Genomic DNA, 25,147 nt, shown 5'->3' on the forward strand with positions numbered 1-25,147 from the left:
TCACCAAGAGTTGAAATATAGATAATTTTATACTACAATAGACAAGTCTTTGATATCTGACAGGAGATCATTAAGATTATTCTTTATTTCATAAATGGAAAATTATATTTTATAGATGACAGTTTTTGTGGAAATAAATTGCTATCTGATGCAGCATTAAGATGATCATTAACTTTGTCTTTTGAAATATTTCAATTGTAATATAAATTCTATTAAGTTGTTTTGTTGCACTGTGAGGATTTGATTAGAAATTTGAGTGGTTATTTATAATTTGTGAGGAAGTTGATGTTTATTATTTCTTGCTTGCCTATTGCTTTTTAGCCTGGTATTCTATTGTCAGTTTTTCAGACCACTGTATCTTATCAAAGTTTTAAAATACAATAAAAGAGCTTATTTCAAGTAAGAAAATTTATTGCCAAATTTGAATGACAATTTTTACCCTTTTTTTACATTTTTGTCAACAACTATAGAAGATAGAAAGAAATGGTTAACAGCAAAAATAATCTGCAAGACAAAATCTTATAATTGGTCATCAATTGTCTATGATAAAGGAGTTATTACCCTTGAGTGAAGATTGCCGACTGTGCTAAGGATATATAGCCAGTCAAGGTCTTTAAACTATACCCATTGTTGTTAGTGAAGATTTTGATCCATTGATGTGTTTTGGACAAAAACAAAAGTAGATTGAGAAAAATTTTATCAGAAAAAAAAGATCACTAGTAAAAGATCAACAATAAAAGATTTTAGTCATGAATTATCACTGTGCTTAAACGGCTGTGGGTAACTTAAGTTACCCACAGCCCAAGATGGCGGACTCTAAACTCGTTGATATTTAATTCATACAAAATGTACCTTTTGCGACGTTTTTCATGCAGAATGTAAATATTTATAGGATTATTGAATAAAGAAATGACTAACAATTACCATAAATTTGTTAATATAGAGTTCACTAAAGCGCAAGGTCAACTTTAAAAAATGCATAAGATGTCCGTAACTTTTTGATCGAAACTTAGCAGACTGTCCGTAACTTTATTTTTAGATGTGGGTAACTTTTGATTTAAAATTTTAAAAATTATAATTTCAACAATTAGAAGACAATTAACATCATATTTGTAACCTTCGCGGCCGTTTATACTACTCATTCACCACCAAATGTGATTTTATAAACACATCATACTTACACCACAGAAGTTTTATGTGGGGTTTGTGGTACTCTATTCTGGTTATGGTTTGAACTTTTATTTACTGATGTGCGTCTTATCGACGTTTTTCGCTTGTCAGATCCAGGCTTTTCCATACTCTTTAATGTTTTGATTTTAATTATATGTTTGCGGTTTACCTTCACCTCTGTTTCTTTCTATTTGTATTTTGATGAATACTCTTTGACGCGGCTCGGTATTTATACATCCCACCAGTTAGTTATAGTGTTATGATTTTTTGAATATGTTTCCTAGTATGTTTTTTTTCTCTCTTTGTATGTTATCAGGGGTTGTTAGACTATTAAATTACCCTGTTGTCCTACGTAGTTATTTATATTTTTATATACTATGTCGAATTGTTACACTATGTTGACTGCTCTTTTCCTTTAATTGTCACTGACTTTTACCTATTGTGTCTTTTAGTTTTATTCAGTTTAATGAGATTTAATGCAACTTGCATACAAATGAAATATGCAGCTAGCTGTAAAACTAGGTTTATTCATTTATACAAAATGTCATTTTTTAAAGTTTTCCCATATACTGTAAATCTTGGCCAGGGTGCCGCAATATCACCGTGCGCAACGTCCCAGTGTGTCCAGATTGACACCCCTTTTATTTTACTGTCAATGCTGATGGGATTTGTTTTTGTGGGGATGAGAGAAAAAATGTTTTTGACTTTTTCAAAAAGACGGAAAAAGTTTGTGCACTTAAGTCTCGTATAGTCTATCCACTGCATGCCTGGGCAATTTGGGTTCCCCTCCAAAATCCCGGATTCACGCTACCCTTGTCGTTGCTGGCAGAAAATCAGTAAGTGTATACATGCTACATGTATGTGTAAAAAATACTTGTGTAGTCTACTTGTTCAAAAATAAAAAGGAACAATGATGTTTCAACAGTTTATCTGCTATGATCGGAAACAACCCTCCGAACTAGGCGATTCGGGTACTCCGACATTATACAAAATGAGACCCGAGTTTTGCGGATTTATCGTGATTTTTTCATATTTTCCCCAATTTTGTCTTCCATCGATACAATGAATTATATCATACTAGACATTTACATCGTTTTGTGAATATGTATTCGATGCAATCTTTATCATCAGTTTAAACATTACATCCGCGTATGTCGATTCTTTGAAAGTTACACACATCTCTATTGGTATGATGAAAAAAGTTACGGACAAGTTGTTTTGAAGTTACGGACAGCCTAAGTCTTTTTTTAAATCGTGCTGTGATCGTTTAATTTGTAGAATTTAATCACCTTTCCAGTTAAGGGGTTTCCCTAAACGATTTATACAACTTTTAAATTCAGTTGTTCAATTGATGCATTCGTGGTATTGTTATTCTATAGAAGAAAAGTATCTAACCGACGCAAGGCGGCTCCATCTTGGGCTGTGGGTAACTTAAGTTACCCACAGCCGTTTAAGCACAGTGAATTATATTCTAGTCTACTATGTTGGAAAGTGACTGTTGTTTGCTCTCTCTGAAAAACAAAGGGATTAACTGTTTTTGGTTGCTTTTCAGATTCTGAACCATAGTGGTCACAACTACATGATAACAGACGATGATACACAGTTTTTGGTTACTTTTCAGATTCTGAACCATAGTGGTCACAACTACATGATAACAGACGATGATACACAGTTATTCATTATTAATATCAGGTAAAATCCATACATCCAAATTTTTTTCATATCCTTCAAATTTAAGTTTTCATTTACTTTGGATACATATAGTGATGGTGTTCTTATTTTTGAGAATTATGTAGAAAAAGATTAGCTTTAAGGTAATAAACTACAGATTACCTGTGTGCTTGTATAATAGTCAAAACCACAAAATCTTGCCAAAAATAGTAAAAGCACAAAATATAGTATATATGCCAATACACATAATTTAACAGTGCCTGTTGATGTTTCGTAGCCTGACTGGTTTCGGTCCAAAACAAACTTTCATCAGAGGTAAAAAAATAGTACCCATGAAGAAAATGTACGGTTCAGATTTTGGAAGCCTTCAATTTGTGATGAAGGTCTTCAGAAAAAAATGTGATGTATTTCAACTACAATTAACATTATTTAGATGTGTTGCTAGTACTTTCTTTAGGTTGGCTGATCAACAAACCAATAAATAATGTTTAAACTCCATTGTAATTGTCACATCAGCATGTTTCTCCTCATTTATTAAACTAATTCTAGATAAAATGTACTAAATATCTGAAGTCATGTCATGTTAACATGTTTTAGTTCTTGCTAATCCTATTACCCAATACCATTCTATAAAATTCTCATCAACACACTATTGATTTTTAAAACTTATTTAACACATGTTTAGTAACATATTGCATTTCTGGTTTTTAGATATTTTACATGAAACAAGTGACAATTTTATATCCTGGTCTGAAGAAAATTCCATTCTAATTAGTTGTGGTTTGTATGTTTATTCATTAAGTGATTGCCTTTCCATGTTTGATTATAGCTAAAATGTCTTGCTTTTAGCTAACCACGTCCAGAGTACTATACTCTTATTGCGTACTAAGTCACCTATAATCAATTTACTTTTACCTAAGATTCATTTATGTATCGGTGTATGGTAGCATGTGGAAAAACCTAGGTCACTCTGACCTACATTAAAGGGTTTATTGATTTCGTCCAGATACCATGTGACCTACATACTAATAATTTGGTGTAAGGGTGCTTTAGGGTTGTTTAATGTGAAGTCACTGTTAAGTTTTGTTGGTATGCCAGTGATTCAGATATTTTAAGCAGTAGGAGTTAAACTTGATTTGGTTTATGGAATGATTGCATGGTAAATATGTATCTAAGAGGTTTCATCTGACCTTGACTTCATTTCATGTTACATGGGTCAATGTTAATTTTTCATGGTTTCATCAGTTTATCTGATACATTAACAAATAGGAAATGATTGTAATTAAGGTGAACATGTCTGTTTTGTAGGGTTTATTTGACCAATACCTCATCTGGATTATTCAACTATGATTAGAAAAAAATGACAGGCTAGACGTTTCAGTATTGGCATTCTTTTTGAAGTTATCTGGTCAATGTTCAGTTTTTGTGATTAGATAAACAATTATTACATTTTAAGTCATCAAACTTTTTCATCATTATTTAAATAGAAACAGCGAATTGGAAATCCTATATCAGGAGGTGTTGCTCATTAAATGTCCAGGATGACAAGCCTTTCAGGATATATTCTTGGAAAGTACATAAAAACAACTTTGTTATCAATAAGTCTTCCAGAAGTAAGGCTATCATAGTATGCAAACTTCAAAACTTCCATGGAGGGTTGCAAGTGGGTCTCATTGTGGTCTAAGCGTGATGCGGAATTGCCAATTTTTTTAGAGCGTGACACGTGAAAGTCAAATTATTGTGCCAGGAAAACGGGAAATGAAGTCTAGTGGAACGCAGGAAATTACAAAAAAATGAGAATTGCTTACAGACATAGTCTAAGCAGGATACGGGAATCTAACAAAACAGTAAGCAGGATTTGGGATCAGACCCCCCCCCTTTTGAGACCCTGTTGTAAGCAGAAGAGGATGTTATACATGTATATGTCTTATTCATGTTGCTATGTTTAAAATATAAATATGCTCCAATACAATTTAATACTTTTAAAAACATTCTTGAGGTATACAGTTTAATTAATTCTTGAGGTATACAGTTTAAATAATTCTTGAGGTATACAGCTAGTTTTTAAATAATTCTTGAGGTATACAGCTAGTTTAAATAATTCTTGAGGTATACAATTTAAATAATTCTTGAGGTATACAGTTTAAATAATTCTTGAGGTATACAGTTTAAATTACTTCAAATTTTAATAGTACTGTCTGTAAGATTTTATATCAGCAGAGTCAGTACTTAAAATTGAGAATGGAAATGGGGAATGTGTCAGAGAGACAACAACCCTACCAAATAAAAAACAACAGCAGAGGGTTACCAACAGGTCTTCAATGTAGCGAGAAATTCCCGCACCCGGAGGCGTCCTTCAGCTGGCCCCTTAACAAATATATACTAGTCCAGTGATAATGAACGCCATACTAATTTCCAAATTGTACACAAGAAACTAAAATTAAAATAATACAAGACTAACAAAGGCCAGAGGCTCCTGACTTGGGACAGGCGCAAAAATGCGGCGGGGTTAAACATGTTTGTGAGATCTCAACCCTCCCCCTATACCTCTAACCAATGTAGAAAAGTAAACGTATAACAATACGCACATTAAAATTCAGTTCAAGAGAAGTCCGAGTCTGATGTCAGAAGATGTAACCAAAGAAAATACTTGCATGGTTTTTTGTGGCCCCGCAACAAATTTTTTGGTGCCATATAGTTTTACCCTTGTCTGTCATTCGGTCATTCGTTCATTCTGTCTTTCTGCCGTTCCGCAACAAACCATTATATGGAGTTTTTTTCTAAACGCCTTCAGATATTGGGCTGATTTTTGGTATGTGAGTTAACCATGATGAGTTACAGATCAAGTTTAAGTTTGGTTCCACATCTCTAATTTTTGCTGAAATTACGGTCTTTGGACTTTGATAAATTGTTGAAAATCAAAGTTTACGGTCTTTTTTTCTAAACGCTTTCAGATATTGGGCTGATTTTTAGGCAGTTAAGCTGCCTTATGTGAGCACCCTGGATTTGTGCTCTACCCAATAAATGCTGAAATATGTGCCATTGTTATTTTCTAGCTGGATATTATGTTATTTATAACTAATTGGACAGTTTTTTTCATGCTTTTAAATCTGGATTACAAAAAATATGACCAGAAAAACCCTAAATGATCGTCGAATCACCCAAAAGTTTTGAAGTTGCACATGGGAACTAGAGCAAATTAGGAATCCTTATGTAGTTTATTATCCCCGGAGCTTTTGGCTAAGATGTCAAAGAAAAAGAAGACAATTATAATATCGGATCCGATTCCGTAAGCTGATAAGGGTAATTCCGGGTTTGCGATCAACTAAAACGAATCCAGACAGGTGACAAAATACATCTATGCATGGTAATAAATATAAACACTAGAATTCAGTAATCATTAAGATATATGTAAAAGAAAGAAAAAGCAGAAATTTTTTCGTACAGAAATTCATAATTACTTTTTGACAATTTTTTTTAATGTCAAAATCCAATACAATATGACAGCTGGGAACAGTATATCCATGGCAACTTTCATGGTATATTTAACAATATATATGTTCCTGGTGACAGTATAATTTTTCTTTTTCAGTGATAAATGTTGGTAATGCATGTTAGTCTTTTAAAGTGTAAACATATTACTGCAATTTCAATGGGTATTTTTTTCTCAATTTTGATGGATGGGTCAGTTAAATTAGCTGGAAGTTTCTGACTTTATTTTCACAAATAGAGCATCTAAATTATATGATACCTGAATGTAAACAAATCATATTATATATAGGTGGGATCCTTTGGGCCACACTTATATCTCCTCATGTTTGATAACTTTGAAATGGATGAGATCCCCACCCCTCTTTGAGAACTATGAAACAGTCGAGATCCCCACCCTTAAACCATATATATTCATGTATGGGACAATATAATAAATCAAATGAAATATAGGGGAGTCCCTGGGGTCACCCCACCCCTCCTGTTTGAGAACTTGGATCTACATGTTTCGCCTAATCGATAGGCATCATCAGGACAATTGTACAAAGAAATATGACAGTGAAGTATGAATTTAGCGGTTAGCAGTTTTAACCGGAAGTGTAAGTTACATAATAGTAGTTATGGTGACGTTATATGAATAGAAAGTGAAAGTGAAAGTAAATTAAAATAGAAAATATATAAATAGAAATTTATTGTCGACACATTCTTTATTTTCAAGATGACTGGGAATACCTAGCGGTATCCACTCGTTTTTACCCTACCACACGATCACCACTTCAGGTGTTGGTTCACTCGTATTTTTATTTATATAAAATATAGGTGGAGTTCATGGGGCCACTCTACCCCTTCCTGTTTGAGATTTGAAAATGGTTGAGATCACCACCCTTAAACCATATATATACATGTATGGGACAATATAACAAATCAAATGAAATATAAGGGGAGTCCCTAAGGTCACTGTACACATTCCTGTTTAAGAACTTGGAAACAGTTAATTGAGACCCTCACCCTTAACCATATATGCTCATGTATGGGATTATGTAACAGATAAAAGGAAATACAGGGGAGTCTGTGCGGTCACCCCACCCCTCCAGTTTGACAATTTGGAAACAGTTGAGATCCTCACCTCTAAATTAAATGAAATATAGGGGTGTCCCTGCGGTCACCCCACCCATCGTATTTGAGAACTTGGAAACAGTTGAGATCCCCACCTTTATATAAACCATATATATTCATGTATGGGACAAAAGAACTAATCAAATGAAATATAGGGAGATTCCTTAAGGTCACCGTATCCCCTCCTGTTTGATTACTTGGAAACAGATCAGATCCCCACCCCTCAACCATATATACTCATGTATTTGACAATATAACAAATCAAATGAAATATAGGGAAAGTCACTGGGATTACCCCAACCCCTCCTGTTTGAAAACTTGATAACGGTCAAGATCCCCACCCCTAAAGCATATATTTATTCATGTATTGGACAATATAACAAATCAAATAAAATATAAGGAAAGTCCCTAGGGTCACCCCACCCACTCCTGTTTTAAAACTTAATAACGGTCGAGATCCCCACCCCTAAACCATATATATTCATGTGTGGGACAATATAAAAAATCAAATGAAATATAGGGGTCGTCCCTAGTGTCACCCAACCCCCTCCTGTGTGTGTTTCGAGAACTTGTAAAAAATTGAGATACCAACTCCTAAACCATATTCATTTCTGTTTGTCATTTCAATAAGATTGAATGACAAACAAGGTCAATCTCATAGGCATCACATATGCATATCACTTTGCTAGACTTTACCGATGTGTACTAGACTTTGCCCAATGTCAGGCGACCATGGGAATGAATAATTATGGGCGCTTTGTTAGGGAGAATTTGTAAAAGCATAATATTACAATTATTTCTTGTTTATTATAAAATTTTATTGATTTGATGGAAAAAAATTAATAGGTTAAAAGAATTTACCATAATTATATTTTGAATTATTTCTGGTCCTATAAAAATTTTCTAATATGGCTCATTTTAAAGAAAACATATCTTTCAAGCCCAAGAATGTTTGACCAACTGTTTTATAATTACCTGTCATTTTATTGAAAACTTAGACATCATCACTGATCATAGACTTAGGGTAAAGGTGGGGGTCATTTTCATTTACTATGGGCAGGTCATTCAGACCTCACCTTTGATCCCTGTAGTAGTAAACATTTGTCTAATTTGTATCTCATAACTTTTGTTCTGTAGAACACAAACTCAGTTTTCTTTCCAGGGAAGCAAGTCCATTCATACTTTTACGAGCTCATACTCATGTCAACTTGAACTTCTAACAGTCCCCTTATACCAACGTTAACTATCAACTAGAACAACTGCAATCATTGCGAACTTGTACCACTGCAGACTCATGTCCATAAAAAAAATATACTAGTACTTGATATATGCGTTGTTTTGAAAACCTTGATAAAATATGAATTATTTGCCTTAAATGAACAATATATGAATGTTTAATGTTTGTTCTTTAAAATCTTTTAAAAAAAATTGAAGCAACATTGCCACAGTTTTCATAATAGACCACTTTCGAGTTTGTCTGTCACTGGAAAAAAATCTTCAATTATGCACACTTTTATGACGTCAATTACCAGATAGAGGGGATCTCCTGTATCCCTCATTTATGTTTGCCTTGGTTTTTGGTTAACTGCCTAGAACGCTTACAGTGCTTTGATTTTGGTATGTGAGTTAACCATGATGAGTTACAGATCAAGTTTAAGTTTCGTTCTGCTCCACTAATTTTTTGGCGAAATAACGGGCTTTGGACTTTTATAAATTGTTGAAAATCACAGCTATACAGAATTTTTTTCTAAATTCTTTCAGATATTGAGGTAATTTTTTATATGTGAGACTACCATCATGTTTGTGTCCACATGTGTTATTGAAATTGCAGATTTTTCAACTTTTTTAGACGGGGCCATTTGTGTCACTTCGACACAACTAGTTTGATATATGTATACATTTTAGTAAAAAGAACTTAATTTTTGTCGAGCATGCAAATTTTGTTGCAAAAGCAAGTCATAGCCATCCTACATTCTGTATGCGATGACAGAGTCCACAAGTATATAAAAATAACTTTCTCAAACTACCCTGGATTTCTACCAAACCTGGACAGAAGCTTGTTTATGATCATAAAATAGTATCCAGAAGTAATTTTTGTAAAAAAATAATCTGTTTATCTGTATATTACTTATAAATGGACTTAGTTTTTCTTCCAATTACATACAATCTGCAGTTAAAGTTTTTAAAACAGTTTTTAAAACATTTATTAGATTCATACACCATCATGGATTTTTACCAAACTTGGACAGAAGCTTTGTACAATCAAAAAATAGTTTCTAGAGGAAAATCTTTAATTAATTTTTCCTCATTTTTGTGGAGCCTGCAACTAACAGCACAATTAGGCGAGACATTGGGTTCAGCAGAACCTTTAAGAAGTTTTTACTTGGAAGTAAATATTTGAGATGAACATAAGATTTAGAGTATATATTTTTGTTTTCTTCATTATTCCCCTGTCAAAGGGAGGAGATGAGTATACTATTGCAATCAAGATCTTCACAGTAGATATGGGCTCAGTTAAACTGTCAATGCTTAATGTCTTCTTAGCAACCAGTCGAATAGGGACATAGGGCACAGGCAGGGAATATAAGATCATATCCCCTGTGAACCATAAATAACAATTATATTATACTGAAGTGTCCTGATTTCAGCATTAATTATAATTCAAGCTTACCTGGACTTTAGGGCCAAGTGATATTTTTTATTACTTGGGGTCCGCCATCCTTCATTAATGGTCTGTTAAATTTTACAAAATCTTCCCCTCTGAAACTACTGTGTCTACTTAATCAAACTTTGCCACAATCATCATTGGGGTATTAGTTTTAAAATTTGTCTGATACCTCCCTTCTAACCAAGATGGCCATCATGGTTAAAAATAGAACATGTGGGGTAAATTATTATGTAAGTTTTGTCTTTTTCTGGAATGATTTCTAGGTTGACTGTGTTTAAACACAAGTCTATTGTTGAAGGTCGTTTGTAGATATCTAGCTTGTCTTTGGATTTTGTATTGCTGGATTGCTGTAGCATTGACACATTACTCTATCACATTTTATTCAAACATAAATAATACTATACTTTGTAATTTCTTAAATTACTATTTGGTCCCTTTGGTATTAAAAAGTTTTTTTAATTTTACAATTATGGATGCTTTTTTCCACATTTTTTTTAATTGAAAAAAATATTTGATAACCAACCTGTTTAGTAATCAATAACTTGCTTAGGGATAGAGATTTCTTCTGACGTTATCTTCCTTCCTATATATATCTAATTGGCATGTAGTGCTAATTTTCTGTATTGTGACGAAAACATATCTAATTGAAGGTCAATTTAAGAAATTAATTAAACCATCGTTTGTGTCATCAGCTCATTAAGTACATCAGGTATATTTTTCTTCTTTTTCCTTTCAGTAAATGTGACTGTAGCGGAAATATTGATCCTTTCTAAATCATTGGATTAATGTATTCTTTCCTTGGAGCAAAAAAATAGGACAGCTTAGCACGGAATCAGTCTAACAGCTGATTTAATATAAGCATACTGCTGTGAAAAATAAAAGCTTCAGTCATTAGAACAAGAGGTGGGTTGACTTATTTTTTTGTTAAATGATCGTATATTTCTTGAAAAACGGACAAGTGGTCAAAATTTGGGTTCTAAAAAGGTATGTATCTTCATATATTTTATAAGTCATTGCAAATGTAACAATGTACTTTAAAGTATTTCTTTTTTTATAAATCACAAGTAGGTACATGTAATATTTATCTTAATCGGAAGCAAAAAAAAAAACATAATTTATTTACCTAATTGCAGAGTGTATTTGCTCTACTTAAGGGATATGTTTGTTAATCAAAACAACCCAATTAAAGCAATAGTAAATTATTTTTTTTCGATAGTACAAGTCAAGAGTACATATAAAATTCTACATTATCAAATTGTACTGATTCTGCAAGGTTTATTCGTGATACAAAATTTCTTAGCTAGACATCATCATGACTTGTTTGCAATTTATGTTTTAAATTGTATAAAAATAAGACTATATACATTTTCACCTTATGTCAGTCAGTCTGTCCTACAGTATGTACTTTAGTTATTTTGGGTTTGCAGATAATGATTCAATAAATTGATATTGGATTGTAACCGGTCACTTAAGATGAGAAAGATTTTGATTTTGAGGTTACTTTGTCCAATCATTGAATGTAAGGGTGAGGGGGGTGGGTGGGGGGTCCTGATCCTGAAATCCTGGGCTTAAAAACACGAAATCCTGTGTTCCAGTATTTAAAAAATTTAAAATTCCGACATCCAAAAACTTGTTAAAAGAAATCCCAGATTCCGAAAGGGTCAATTCCAAAATCCTGAGCTTAAAAACACCTGATCCAATGTCCTGAAAAACGTCATGCCCCCCTCCCCCTCCAAGATCATATAATATAGTCACTCAAAATAATTTGAAATTGGTGGAATGTAAAATCTCTGTCATGTCTAAGTTCCTAAAAATAGATTTATTTCTGTAAATTCAGAAATTATTGCAATGTTCTTGGTATTGCAAATTATGCATGTTGGTAAGGTGAACTGATGCATATACAGTTACCTATATCATGTATATGCAGATTTCCCTCAAATCACAATAACTAATCATTTATTTTTGTCCTTTCTTCAAAAATTCAATAATTAAAGCACAATCATACTAATTTCTGAATTTACAGTAAGTGCAGAAAAAAGGTTAGTAAATAGAAATTGTGGAACCTTCCATAGAATTTCAAATAGACATGCATATATGTTTAGATAGAGGGGAGGAGAAGCCATTTTGAATTTGAGACAATTGTTTCAAAGATCAATGTAATATATATATAGTTAACACTACAAAATAAATATATAGATTACTTACAAAATATAGATTATATTAGTGCAGAAAGGGGATATGTAAAGTGATAGCAAAGTATAGATTATATTAGTGCAGAAAATATTATATTAGATTGCAATAGGTCCGGTCCATAGGTATATTCGGTATATGGATGGACTGTAAGGTGTACATGTCCAACTGGCAGGTGTCATCTGACCTTGACCTCATTTTCATGATTCAGTGGTTATAGTTTAGTTGTTGTGTTTTGGTCTAATTCTCTTATACTGTATGCAGTAGGTGTACTATATTTGGTGTATGGAATCATAGTAAGGTGTACATGTCTAACTGACAGGTGTCATCTGACCTTAACCTAATTTTCATGGTTCAGTGGTCAAAGTTCAGTTTTTGAGTTTATTTATTTTTTTGTAATACTATATGCATTAGGTCAACTATATTTGATGCATAGAGATATTTTATGATGTACATCCCAGTTTTGCAGGTTTTATTTGACCTTGACCTTATTTTCATGGTAGATTGGTCAATTTTTAGTTTTCATGGTAAAGTCATTGTCTGTTTCTTAGAAATTATAAGCAATTGGTCAACTATATTTAGTGTATTGAATGATTGTGAGGTGTACGTGTATTTCTTGTTTGGTTTATATAACCATGACCTCATTTCCTTGGATCTTGTTATGTATATGTGATAGTTGTAGTAAAGCTTTATATTTAGGAATATCAACATGATATCAATGATTAGTAAAGAAGGCGAGACAATTCAGTGTATGCACTCTTGTGTAAATTTAATTTTGTGTTGATTTTGATAAATCAAACTTTTTATTATTTTTGGCAATTGTTAAAAATGAATATAGATCATCATCAATGGTGACCATTTACACAGGCCCTTCGGGAGTCTCTAGAGTAATCTAGTTGCCTGACATATATTTAGTGCCCTATTAACCTAGTTTTCAAACTCCAGTGATCATGATAATGAATGTTGTCAAATTTTGGATTGCATAAATTAATAGATATATTCACACTTGTATGCATATTTGTCTGCCATTACCTAAACTCACACTAGTTCCCGTAAACTTTGACATCAAAATTAAAAATTGATGTTGCTTGACGTCAGAAGGTTATAGGGAGCAGATCTAAGGTCATTTAGAGACATAGTTTAGCTAAATATCAAAAGTGTAAATAGGTGTATTTGCTTATTTGATGTTTTCTCACACCTGATATTAACAGCTTACCCAATAGCTAATTATCAGGTAAGATCAGGTGTCAGAAAACATAAAAAAGATACCTCAAAAATCAATATTTCATTGCAGTAATACATTGATGTAATTACAGTTCTGACATTGTCTTTCCCAAAAGACAGAAAGAAGCCTTTCATTGATCTCTAATCATTCTAGTTCTCTTTAGTTCCCAGCAATTTGCAAGTTGTTAGTCTGGTATACAAGCCCAATTTCTGCTGCCTGTTAAAATGGATCTTAAAGGTCATGTGTTACAGAATTGATGACCCCATTTCAGGCCTGCACTGGAGTGAGTAGTATACATTGCTTACTAGGATATGTAAACAATAGATATGAAGACCAGATCTTAAACTGGGGGCTTCAGTGGCCAAGTGGTGTAAGTAGTTCTACTACTGTAATCACTAGCCCGCCCACACTGAGGTTGTTAGTTCGAACCCTGCCTGTTCTGGTGCACTCAACTCTAATCTTAATTTACTAAGATTGTCAGTTTTCCTGTCGAAGTTTGGTGGTTTTTTTCTAGGCACTCTGACTTCCTCCACCAATAAAAATGGGCCACCATGAAAGAGCCAAAACCTGGTGTTAAAATACCAACAATCAATCAATCAAACACATCTTAAACTAACAGTTGATGAATTATGTAAATCAATAGTTTGGTTCATATATACTCAGACTTCAGAATCCTTTTTCATGGACAACTTGTAGTAAAAACTGATTTTTTGATAGATTGACCTCAAGAAGAAAATTAATTTTGTACCTCTACGTAATGGCCATATCTTATTAAGCTCACCTGCCAAAGAGCTTGGCATGCTAATGTTGCCAGAAACTTAAACATGACAGCAAGCTATATGTGGCCAGCTGAAGCATGACTCCGGGGGGTGCTGGATTTTTTTGCTGAATTGATGACCCATTAGTGGCCTTTGGCTGTGTTCTGCTCTTTGGTTGGTTTGTTGTCTCTTTGACACACTCCCCATCCATTCTCAACTATATATGACCCACATCAACAAACAACGACCACTGAACAGAGTCCTAAATTTGCCTGTTTTGAGGTGCTCAGTTTATACATAAAACGTATTTTAAAATTTCTGATTAACACCATCTCAATGGGGAAATCCTCCATAAATTAACAAAGTTGTCAAGTCTACGGTATGGGTTTTGATCATTGTACTTTGACCTAAAGTTACTTACTTCTATGTCATTTGGTCTCTGGGCAATCATACCACATTTTCTTATTTTTAATAGATCCCTTGAATAACTTACCTTACAAAAAAAAATTATAACTCGAGAAATGAATTGATCAGTGTCAGATCCAAAAGGGGAGGGGGGTCCTTTGGGTTTTGAACCCCCATTTTCACAATCATTGCATTTTAATGGGGACAATTAGTTGGAACCTATTTTTAAAAATAGCTGAATCTGCCCATGTTGATATTTGGTCAGAACCTTGTAATGATGAGTTGTGCTAATGTAAGCAATTTTCAGATCTACAGCTCAATCACTTCCTGTAGTATATAACCCAACCATGCCAACCGAGTTTAAAATTTAGTGATCAATTATTTCACATCTTCTGCACAAAACTTTATAACCTTGAGTTAATTGTATATATATTAATATAGTTGGTCTAGAGAAATATTGCGTTTATTAAAACGTATGTTAAAATTTTAGGCAATTTTTTTTTTTTTTATTAATAAAATATATATATACATATATGTCATATATAAATTGCAGCATGAGTTAATTTCTAATTAGCCAGGTAGTTAATTTCTGTTTGACTATACTCTGAATTTTTTTATTACTCACTGAGCATGGAATTTTTCATTACATTCATTAAACAGCTTATCTATTATGTAATGACATACGATATTTGGTATAGAACTTTCATGTTGTTCAATTGAATGCTGTTAGCGATTTTCAGATCAATAATTTACCAGGCTGTCAAAACCTTTTTGATTGTTCTTTGAATTTGATTATACCCACAGAGCATCATTGTTGGGTTTTCTTGCATGATGCTCAGCTTATATTTGAGGATTTGTCTTTAAACTGATTAAGCAATGATTAAAATATGATTTATATTTAGCAATGGTTTGAAATATGACCTGGACTTTTATAATGTGCAATGTAAGCTATTTTCAAATCTTCCAGGCAGTCAATTCCAGTTTGTCTTTACTTTATGAAATTGAGAATGGAAATGGGGAATGTGTCAAAGAGACAACAATCCGACAATAGAGCAGACAACATACATCTTGAATTTTTAAAATGCTCATAATAACATTGAATTTTTTGTCACATAATTCTTTACTTCATATCAAACATAGATTTTATTGTGGTCCTGTTTGACATTTTATTTTCCTCACTGAGCATGGTAGCTTTGGTTCATGTCTTGTACTTACTGCAGTGGATTCATTTATTTTCATGGATACTAATTTCCGTGTTATATATAAATTAAGGACTTACTGAGTCAATATATTCACTGAAAAAAAATCTTAATTTTGAGACCTTTTTATTAAAGGATAAGGTACTGGCACATTTTGGGGCTTAATTTGGTCCTTAATAAAAAAAAAACACACACAAAACAGGAAAAGAAATAGTATAACACCGATAATGATTACTTCAGAAAAGAAACCCTGCATAAACAACATATTACATTAGCCTTTATGACTGAAATGTCATTAGGGAGATTTTCTTTGTTTTAAAAAAAAACCACTCATTTTGGGTACATTTTGAATAGATTCACATGGAGCACAAATATGTGCTTAACTCAATGTACCAATGAATAGATAAAATACACTACCTATTTGAATGTCATTTTGGCTGAGGTGCTCTATATTATTTCTCAGCATTATCATTTAGGAAGTTAATCATGAATTCATGTTATAGCAATATTGTGTTGAATTATCTGTATTAAATGTACACAGTATTATGTTCTATTACAGTGTGAAAACCTGAGTTAGTTTGATTAGCTTTTGAATCTAGGTGTTTTGTTACTAGATGTATTAAATAATTAAAATATTCTTAAAATTCTTCAGATATTTTGGAGTTAAAAGCTAAAACATGTTTCATTTTTTTGATACATTTATTGATAATTAGTGTATGTATTTTTTCTTTGCAGTAAACTGCCAGTGTCTACATGAACTTGGAATAATTGATACAATAAAATACAGATTATGCTGAGCATAAATGAAAGAACAAGAAAGAGGGTGAAGGTATGAAGTATTTTTGATAGCAAAAGTTTGACAAAAAAAGCGCAATTGTTAACATATTATTTTAAGTAATCATATTAGTTCTTTCAAATCAATACGTTCATGTTTTTCTATGTGCTTTAAGAATAATCACATGGCATTAAAATGTTACTCGAAATGTTTCATGCACAATATGGAAATGGTAAAACTTGAAATCTTAGTGGTATTTAGATATGATATATTTTTGTTGGAGACTTGTTGCTGTGGTATACCATTGTTTGTCTGTCAGTCAGTCAGTCTAGGTATAGTCTCGTCTAGAATAAAATTTGTGCTTTAATATGATATTATTACGTAAGTATTTCTGTATTGGCCTTGTTATTGGTCCGAGGCTTGCTGTATTGGCCTGAGGCGAAGCCGAAGGCCAATACAGCTGGCCGAGGACCAATAACAAGGCCAATACAGAAATACACGTAATAATATCTTTATTAATTAACTACAGTGTTACAATATTTTTTTAATTTCATTTCAAAAGAGATAAATATTTTTACCTTGAAGTGGAACTATCCAAATCTGTTTGTTTCTTTTTATTAGATGCAATACATAATGATCTGGTGCTGTTTCCAGGTGTCTTCAGCATTTTCTCATCTGATGAATTTTCTACCCTTTTCAGTTACTATAAAGTGTTACAACTTAAATTTAGACGCAACACATAAATAGTAATTGGAAAGGTACTGCCATTGCATGTGTAATGCAGAAACTAATTTAAAATCGATGTGTACAATCGTGAAATTATGAGGTCGTCAAGAAATGAACTTTGTTATAAATTCTACTCGTTCCCCAAACCTGAAATAGTTTTATCGTCACGTCACGTCTGCTTTCAAAATACCTTTTAAATGAATGTGACCGTCTTTCGCCTGAAATGTATGCCATACTGACATTTTCAGCATGTTTAAGATAACTAAATGACAACTGCGTCTTCAAAACAACTGTTTACTTTCAATTTGTGTTTATCGTGACTTTCGATGTAAAACCTAGAGACGTTCCGAAATCCTGCACTTGTGTCAACTCGGCCAATATAGAATAACTCGGCCAATACAGAAAAAATCTGTATTGGCCTAGTTATTCTGTATTGGCCCAGTCTACACATTATATTGCATAGGCAGTTTTCATCATATTAAGTCCAATAACAGTGCAGTTAATTAATAATGATTCTTATAAATATTTTCATAATGTTAAGATCTATGAAAACTAGTCACAGTTATGGTGGAGTTATGGAACCTTATCCTTAAAAAAAATCAAACATTTTTTCCTCTGTTTGTTTGACCAGGTAATTCAAGCTTAAGTATTCTTTCATAAATCATTATGTCCCTTGAAAATAGTGATGCATGGAAACAACTTTCTTTTCAATCTCATTCCTTCATTTCTTGTAAGATACTAATTCTTACATTTATTGCCCTTTGACAGATAAAATATGTTCCTTGGAGGGTGCATTTGAACTCTTCGTCTTTTCCAGAATTAATACTGCGTTCACACGTACATATATTTTAAAATAGTTTAATTCTCATTTGAAACGTTTGATGTCCGAACTTAAATTTTAATATGCAAAGTGTCCTCACCACAAATTAACTCGAATTAAAGCATTGACAAAAACGTGTCTAATGCGAATTGAATAATGCAAAAAGTATAAAACAAAAAGTTTACATATAAAGTTCTTATCATTTGTTGTCAATTAGTATAGAAGATATTGTACATTATTGTAAAACTGCATATAATTCATGCATAAAAAAATGTACTAAAGAAACTATGCATCTATTCATTAAAATTGAGAATGGAAATGGGGAAGGTGTCAAAGAGACAACAACCCAACCATAGAACAGACAATAGCAGTAGGTCACCAATAGGTCTTCAATGTAGCGAGAAACTCCCACACCCAGGGGTGTCTAGCTTATTGAAAGGGAATTTATTTTTATTGAAACTAGGTTGGCTTGCATTCACTAAGTTGTCTTGCATTGAGCATAGCTTTGAACTTAAAATGCAGGAAGCCAGGAAATATTTATTGTACTATTAATGAAACCGTATCAATACATTTCTTTGAAGCATCAAAAGTACATATTTCAAGGAACTTTGTACTTTAGAATTGAAATTGCAGACAAAGATCAAGTTTGAAACTGAATTAGAACCTGTTAAATGAGGCAACTCAATAACATGGGTATTGATGCAGACTTTCCTATAAATATTTTTTTAATCAGAATATATATGAATTTTAAACGTTTGATGAAATAATGATAAATATTCATCAATTATTGATTAAATAAAAAAAGTTTTAAAAAAAAATCACCAAGTATTGATTAAAAAAAAAATTGTGAAGAAATTTAAATCGACTTTCAGACATCGTAAAATGGGTTTAAAATAAGATTTTTAGACATGAATTTTGAAACAGCTTTGAGCATCAAAATATTGATATTATTGAGAATTAATTTGTTATTTTGTTGTAGATATGTAAGTTTTAGAAAACACAAATAATTAGAATTTGATTTGGATTAGAATTGTGCCCATTGTAATGAATTACAGCTTTAGAAAATGTCCACTTGTGGTCATCTGCGACAAGGCCAAAGGCTCACCTGTTATTCCTCTCCGGAAACACTTTTGGTGGATAAATAGGACCAAAAACTCATCAATAATTTTAAAAAATTTCAGAACAGCTGAAAATGAATTGGCACCAATGAGAACATCACTCAGGTGGAATTATTCTTTAACTTCTGGTGATGAAATGATTCTTTTTTGGTTCTACCATTTAAAAGTCTGCCATGGCTTTGAAATGAAATTTTTCCAACAAATTTGTATAGCCTGGTTGTTGATTGTGTTATCTATTTGTCTTCTAAAATCTAGTTTATATTACTCTATTTAAAAAAAATATGCATTCCCCTTTGCCATATTCTATTCAAGTAATGAAAAGTCCATTTTATGGAGCTTGTTATCAAGCTTAATGTAGGAAATGCAAAATCTCTCTTATTTCTTATAGATTTAAAACATGAGAAACCCACTATTCTGCAAATGAGATTGTTGAATTTTTTTAAAAAGAAGTTGTGAATTAGAGATATTTTTCATTCACTTCAGAAAATGAAAAAAAAGTAAGGCCATAATGCTTATTTTTGGGCTGCACAACTACTGGTAAAGGTGTAAACTAACAGTACAGATAATTAAAACTTTGAATAATCTTGAGTTATCTCCCCTCATATATCCACAATATTTATTGTTCCATTATATCAAAATGCTTGTTTATATTTAAACTTAAGTCCTCTATGCAGGTTTCTATTATGAATCCATAATGCAAAATAATCCTATAATCAATGTAAAAATAGTTCTTTGAGTCATTTTCTATAGAAAAAACTTGTTATAATTTATTTTTGGGTTTTGGTGCCAAAGTTTTCAGACTGTGACTTTGAAAACAATCAATAAAGGATCTTCCTTCCACGTTTGATTTCTTTTTCACTCGTTAAGGGTTTTCCAATATCAATTGCACCATGTAATTTGCAAATTTCTAACAAGAAGTTTTATTGTTAAGGTCCCTGCATTGGTGAAAGCTGTACAAGTAAGGAGTACAAAAAGACAATAATTCAAGTTTATGCCTATTACCAGGAAAACTTTAATACTAATAAAGTAAGGTAGATATTGTGAATGGCAAATAGGTCTCCAAAACAAAATCTACAAAAGTAAAAATCATCGCCTGACTAGAAGCTATAAATAGGACAATTTTGAGTCCCTTGTTAGAAACCTTTGCATGCAAGTTCTATTACTTGGTAGATCGAGTCAAATTACCTAAAAAAAATATTCAATAAGGAATGTCTCCCCAGTTCCAGAAATCCTTGATCTACCTTATAGAATATTCTGTATATCGTCTGAGATTCAGTTACGTAAAAGTTGATTAATGCTTTTCTGTTGATGTAAATTATTAGTTTTATCGATTTGCAATGCAGTCTTTATTAAAGTTAAAATTCCATGTTTTCCTGGGAAAGATATTAAATTGTATTGTCATTATAATGGGTTGATAGGTACAGTTAAAAAAATTGACTGCTATTGATAAACAAGAAGTAGCTTTTCTGAAAAGCTTATATATAGCTGTCTCTTAGCTGTTTTCTTCATATGTATTTCATTATATTGTTTAAAAAAACAAAAAAGAGAAAGGTTATTTTTATTCACTTCAAACCAGGTTTTTCCCTGATTTAATTGGTCAGGGAGGGTCTGTTGAGTCAGTTTCATGAATGGACTACTTGTTTTTAAGGCAAAAAACGATATTGATGTTTCTGCTGCCATGCTAAAACAAATTAGGGTTGATAGAATAAGATATTGGTGAAGGATTTTATTTTTTTACTATTTTTTTTTAACTGATATACTGATACAAAATTTTTATCTATCCTTGATGGATTAAAAAAAAACAAGACATAAATATAGTGTTTCCAGAGGTGGCAGTGTCAGAAGGGTAAATATATTGTTCCCATAGCAACTTGTCCCTGAACACATTACAGGGGGACATAGCAATACTGGACCTCTGTCTGTCCAGTCTTGTTAGTGCTCTCACATGTACAATTCTTGCCAGATTTTTATGAGACTTATGTCATAGGTTACTCATGTATTAAGTTTTAAAATCAGTACTGATCATCTTTTTTCAAAAGAGTTATGCCCCTTGGAAACATGAATTATATGAAAATGTGCATCTTTAACACTTCTAATATTTGCTGCAGATTTGATTAATTTTACAGGATTTCTTGTCTGTATTTAAAAAAAAAAATACAACAATTCAGCAAATTACCGTACCCAGAAAAGCTAATTATGGTGCTTCATTGAACAACAATGCCAACAGAAACTATACAGTATGAATTTTTATTTCCATATATAGTTATGTACTGATTACTCATATTTAAAGTATTTTGTTTATTGCAAAAGTATATTTTTATGCCCCATTTACGGGCATTATGTTTTCTGGTCTGTATGTCCATCCGTTCGTTCGTCTGTCTGTCCCGCTTCAGGTTAAAGTTTTTGGTCGAGGTAGGTAAAGGTTTCGTTGAAGTAGTTTTTGATGAAGTTGAAGTCTAATCAACTTGAAACTTAGTACACATGTTCCTTACATTATTTTTGGGGGATGGGAAACTATATAAGATTGGTCTTCATTAAAGAAATTTTGATTTTTTTTAAATGGACACGAACCGAATATTTGATTTTATCATTTGCTTGCTTTGCTTTATTTGATATGATGACCATTATATGACCTATTGTTGTAATCACAGACATCTGTTTATAAGCAGATTGATTATTAGAGTGACCACTGCTTACACTGTCCATAATCAATATTTCTCATTATTCTGGGAATAATACTAAATTATGGCAGTTTGTGATGGACAAATATTTTCTTAATTACTTGAATTTGTATGATTGATAAGATCAAGTTATATATGAGGGCCTGAATGGGGAGGTGGAAACTTTATTTCTTTATTTTGTAAGTTTTTGGACCATTTTCTCTATTCTTTATGTTTTCGACCATATTTTCTTAATTGAATAAGATGAAGCTCCAATTTAGTTTTAAGTAAGGGCTGGATTTGTTGTTGGGGGCTTTATTTTTAAGTTTTTAGACCAAATTTCTCTATTCTTTTTTGTTGTTGTTGCCCTGTTTGCCCTTTAATCTCTATTCTGTTAACCCCATTTAGACCTTCTATGTTACATGTTGAAATCTTTTCCTTTTATATGGAAATAATTATATTTAAGGATGGTAATTTGTTATTCTAAAATGTAACATATGAATGCAAATAAGTTGGCAAATAATGGGTTTATGACCTGTCAAGCAATTATAGGAATTAGCCGATTTTTTCTAGAGTTTATGGATGAATGAACTGGGCAGATGCAATACATGTACAAAAATGACGATAATCATTGAAACCATATTAGTTAGTTTTCTCGTTTGAATTGTTTTACATTGTCATTTCCGAGCCTTTTATAGCTGACTTTGTGGTATGGGCTTTTCTCATTGTTGAAGGCTGTTCAGTGACCTACAGTTGTTAATTTCTGTCATTTTTGTCTCTTGTGGACAGTTGTCTCATTGGCAATCATACCACATCTTCTTTTTTATGCCCCACCTACGATAGTAGAGGGGTATTATGTTTTCTGGTCTGTGGCTCCGTTCGTTCGTCCGTCCGTTCAGGTTAAATTTTTGCTTTGGTCAAGGTAGTTTATGATGAAACTGAAGTCCAATCAACTTGAAACTTAGTACACTTGTTGCTTATGATATGATCTTTCTAATTTTACAGCCAAATTAGACTTTTGACCCCAATTTCACGGTCCACTGAACATAGAAAATGAAAGTGGGAGTTTCAGGTTCAAGTTTTTGGTCAAGGTATATTTTGATGAAGCTGAAGTTCAATCAACTTGAAACTTAGTACACTTGTTGCTTATAGATGATCTTTCTCATTTTAAAGTCAAATAAGACTTTTGACCCCAAATTCATGGTCCACTGAACATAGAAAATGAAAGTGAGAGTTTCAGGTTAAAGTTTTTGGTCAAGGTAGTTTTTGATGAAGCTGAAGTTCAATCAACTTGAAACTTAGTACACTTGTTGCTTATGATATGATCTTTCTAATTTTAAAACCAAATTAGACTTTTGACCCCAATTTCGCAGTCCACTGAACATACTTTCATTTGACTTTCTGTGGAGAGCACTGCACACCATAAAGTCCTTAGTCACTTGAAAATTATAAAAGACAGAAAGTGTTGTACAGTGAAAGTTATCACCAGTAACCTTTATGGTATCTCATATGTATATAGCAATAGCTAAAACAGTTTATCAAATTGCTGTATGAATTTTTCTCCCACAAACTGGTCAACTGGTTAAATATTTTAACAAATTGCTCAAGTGAAAGGTTGTTAGTATGAAGTGAGGGTGTGAAATAAAAATTTATACTAACCATCCAGCTCCTGGTATTTGATGTCTTTGACATGAGTTTCAAACAAAATAATGACTTAACTGTAATATGAGTCACTGATTTAGAAGGTCTAACTTTGACATGAAAACTTCTATCATAAATAGATTTTTTTGATTGAGTTAAGCCTTCCAATTGATATTTTGTAGTGTGTTTCTGTGTTGTGATGTTATACTATTGTTTCAGAAAAGGGAGAAGGTTTGGTACCATTAAAACGTTTAATCCCACTGCAATTGGTTGCATCTGTCCTAGGTCAGGAATCTGATGTTCAGTGGTTGTTGTCTGTTTATGTGGTTCATAAATGTTTCTCATTTCTCGTTTTTATATAGATTAGACGGTTGGTTTTCCTGTTTGAATGTTTTTACACTAGTAATTTTTGGGGCCCTTTATAGCTTGCTGTTTGGTGTGAGCCAAGGCTCCGTGTTGAAGGCTGTACCTTGACCTATAATGGTTTGCTTTTATAAATTTTTACTTGGATGGAGAGTTCTCATTGGCACTCATATCACATTTTCCTATATCTATTTATAAATAAATAGTTTAAAACATTGTTTTGTAGGTCAGTATTTTATAGCATTGTTTTCTAAGAGGAAGTTATTGGTTCTTTCCTAAACAACAAAAACATCACCACCATGGCTAGAAATTGAACATAAAAGTAATTAGCTGAAGTTTTAAAAATTATAATTGACCCTAACAAGATTATCACTGACTCCTTGTACGAGTTATTCCTCTTAAAAAAATGATTTTTTTACACATCTTTTAAATGATAATGCTGAATTTCATAAGATTATTTTCTCAAGAAATTAGATCAGACAATCATCTTTAACTTAGATGTCCCATTGCTAAATGACTGGTCTGAAAGTTTACCAACAAAGCATGTGGAATATATTTGTGTCCTTAAACTTTGAACTTTATCTCGCTGACCTTTGAAATACATGAGCAAAAGAAAATCAAATGCTGCATGAAATATTGAATTTGTCAAATATCATTATGTCTACAGTTTTGTAAAATTCAGGAATTTATTAATATTTTTTCTAGACCATTAACCAGTGTTATATTCTCCAGACAATTTAACAATATTTATTGAAGCTTGAACTTATTTGACACTTATTGAATATTAGTCGAATATTAGTATGTCAGGAAATATCTGTGGAAAATGCAGTGACATGGGATTTTTTATGGTTTCTAGAAAATGATTTATCGTAATCTATAATATTGGATCAGACAGTCATTTTTTATTAAGATTTAGGTCAATTCATTCTGTAAGAATACATCTACAAAATGCTTTTCTTATATCTAATGTGTAAGATGTATTGACTTAACTTATAAGGTGTTTTATATAATTGTAGTTGTTCGTGTAGGTTTATTTTCTTTCGATTAAAAAAGATTAAAAAAAATAGTGTCTTTTTCGATAGCAAATTTGTTTTATTGTCTCATTTGCAAGAAAAGTTGAAGAATTCTAGACATAGGGATGCTAATTTACTTT

General features: G+C 32.2%; 1 protein-coding gene across 3 annotated transcripts in view; it reads left to right on the plus strand.

Annotated features, from left to right (window-relative positions):
* Positions 1 to 25,147, plus strand: part of LOC143062965 (ecdysone receptor-like) — a 121,226-nt gene that overhangs the window by 20,677 nt on the left and 75,402 nt on the right. The window contains exons 4-7 of one of the 3 annotated variants that reach the window (XM_076234837.1): positions 2,723 to 2,862; positions 3,553 to 3,621; positions 10,851 to 11,017; positions 16,627 to 16,720. The gene's annotated coding sequence lies outside the window, so the exon portion shown is untranslated. Of the gene's footprint in view, positions 1 to 2,680; positions 2,863 to 3,552; positions 3,622 to 10,850; positions 11,018 to 16,626; positions 16,721 to 25,147 lie in introns of those variants that run through there. The other 2 variants (XM_076234839.1, XM_076234838.1) reach the window with 2 other exon arrangements.

Source organism: Mytilus galloprovincialis, chromosome 2, assembly GCF_965363235.1.
Source record: "Mytilus galloprovincialis chromosome 2, xbMytGall1.hap1.1, whole genome shotgun sequence".
Lineage (NCBI taxonomy): Eukaryota > Metazoa > Mollusca > Bivalvia > Mytilida > Mytilidae > Mytilus > Mytilus galloprovincialis.